The sequence below is a fragment of the Macaca fascicularis genome, chromosome 12 (genome assembly GCF_037993035.2).
Source record: "Macaca fascicularis isolate 582-1 chromosome 12, T2T-MFA8v1.1".
Taxonomy (NCBI): domain Eukaryota; kingdom Metazoa; phylum Chordata; class Mammalia; order Primates; family Cercopithecidae; genus Macaca; species Macaca fascicularis.
The window spans coordinates 44906370-44908920 of NC_088386.1; the positions used below are offsets into that span (position 1 = coordinate 44906370).

The following is a 2551-nucleotide window of genomic DNA, read 5'->3' on the forward strand; positions in this document are numbered from 1 at the left end:
GCTGTTAATGTTGCTATTTTGACCTCCTCCCATGAATCACAAATATTCTTCATGGCATCTAGAATGGTGAATCCTTTCAGAAGACTTTCAATTGACTTTGCCCAGATCCATCAGAGGAACACTATCAAAGGCAGCTAGAGCCTTACAAAATGTATTACTTGAATAATAAGACTTGAAAGTCAAAATGATTTGTTGGGAGAAAAGCTGAGTGTTGGGAGAGAAGCTGAGGTGGGGCTTGCATGTCTGCTAGACTTGCTGGCTCCTTGCTTCTAGCACTCCCATTATCTCAAGGAGCCATATGTTTTTCATTCACTTGATACACTGTTTCCTTTCAACCCCCACATCCTCACCACCTGTTTGTTTGTCTGAGCACCAATAAATAGCATGGGCTCCCAGAGCTCGGGGCCTTTGCAGCCTCCACACTCGCCATGGCCCCCTGGTCCCACTTTCTCTCTCAAACTGTCTTTTTCTCATTCCTTTGACTCCACTGGACTTCTTCGCCCCCATGACCTGGTGTTGGGTCTGATCACCCCAACATTCCTGGCTGCCCAACATGGGGTGACAAAGATCGCAGTGAAGGAATGCCAGAGCGTGTGAAAGTGAAGGATACATCATCAAAGGATACCTGAGGATGTCTGAAAAAAGCTCCGTGGGAAAGCTGAGCACTCAGAAGAGCCAGGGTAACAGTGGGACAAAGTGAAAGCAGACATTCTGCTTACTTAAGTTTTTTTAAAGTGTTTGTTATGAAGTTGGGGAGTAAAAGTTAGTACTCAGAGTTTGTTATCACTTTTTAGTACAGTAAAGCAGTTTAGCCCATGATTCCTGGAATAGGGGACTATGGAGTTGGATGAATGGGAGAGAATTGGAAGAGACTTTTTAAAAAAGGTGTATAAAGACCAAGCAATGACAGGTACCATGGAGGGTGCTGCTGAGGCGATGATGGCAGAGGGACCCAAGGAAGCCAGAGGCTGCCCTCCTGGGGCACCACGAGGGCATAGGGGACCACGAGCTCTTCCCTTCCCTGAGCGGTTCTCCTGCCGCCGCCATCCCATGCCCCTGCAGCAGTCCCCAGGGCCACAACTGCTAACAGGTCAGAGCCACCTGGCAGGCTCAGAAGGAGCCAGGAGGCGACCTCTAGCTCCTGTGCGGGGCTGAAGGAGCAGGTGGGGTGTGAAGCATCCAAAGCCATGGTGCTGCAGGAGAGCCTGGGCAGCTGAGCACCTGTGGGTGCTCCCGGCAAGAGGACGAGTGGCTGCAGCAGTCCTGTTGTGGCTACCTCACCTGGCACAGTGGCCCGGCCACCTTCCCCACCTGCTGCAGCCCCCAAACCCCACAGAGCTTCCCTTCATGTGGCACTGCTGTCCCCTAGGCCATGGTGCCGCCATTCCCGTGGCTGGGCTATTGCAATCCCTTCTACTTCCTGAGCCCTGGGCTGTGGGGCCTGACCCCGGGGCAGCTGCTGGCATCAGCACCCCTGCTCCAGTCGTGGGCCTGGGACCCCGGGATCCTCATGTACAGGCATAAGTCTGGGCCACTCCATTGAGGAAGGTAGGATCTGCAGCCCCTTCATGAAGCCCAAGTGAGACTGGGCAACAGGCAGGCAAAGAATATGTTATTCCATCATTGGGCCACAGATTTATGGCAAGGATGGTGGATTTCTTTAGTCTCTTCTTTGTAAAAGCAACCATTGTCTTCAGCATTATGCATCACAGTGGGATAAAGGATAGCTCTAAGTTTGCTATGCACCATATAATGGAAGAAATAGATGAAGAGACATCAATGGAAGACTTTCAGAAAATGATGGTTATGGCTCTTATATACAGATTATTAGTTTGTTTTTATGAGATAATTTGCATTTGGGGAGCAGGTGGAGCTACCCCAGAGAAGTTCCTCGTGGGGCTTCGAGTTGTGACATGTGATACATTAGTGCTTATTGCACTAAGTTGGGTTTTAGTGATTCCTTTCTCAAATGTTAGCATTACAATGTCCACTATACAAGCTTTGATCGAGATTTTTTTTGATTGCTTGTTTTTTCCCTGCTTTCATCACACTGCTGTTTTTCCAACTTAATCAAACAGTCTATGACAATGTAGCAGGAACCATTGTGGTAAAAAGAAATGGGGCTAGATGTTTCCCCCGCAAAGATCTGATTTCCACACACTATGATGACAAGACTAAATTATGTATCAAGGCCGTCAGTATCCCTGGGTTACACTAATTGATGATTTAGAAATTAAAGCAGTCATTCCAGTGTGATGCAGCTGACTATTCTAAAAGTATTGATTTTACCTGAATGCCAAAGAACTTTTCCAGAAGAAAAACCTATTAAATTCAAGTATTAAAATTTTTAGATCAGAAAGGTAAATTATTTTATAAACAATGGACAATACATACTTTCTTAAGATCCAAAGCACTTTCTTAAGATCTAAGAATTTGCTGAAAGCATTTTCAGTTTTGAAATCTCCAAATGAAACTTTAAAGTTTATTTTGGTTTATCCCAAAACAATGAAAAATGTCCAGTTGTGTTTTGTAAACATCTATGTAACTCATC

At 46.1% G+C, this 2551-nt stretch overlaps 1 pseudogene; it reads left to right on the top strand.

Moving 5' to 3' along the window:
* The first annotated feature begins 810 nt into the window (after positions 1-810).
* On the top strand, positions 811-2348 carry LOC102137758 (protein FAM8A1 pseudogene; annotated as a pseudogene).
* The last annotated feature ends 203 nt before the right edge of the window (positions 2349-2551 follow it).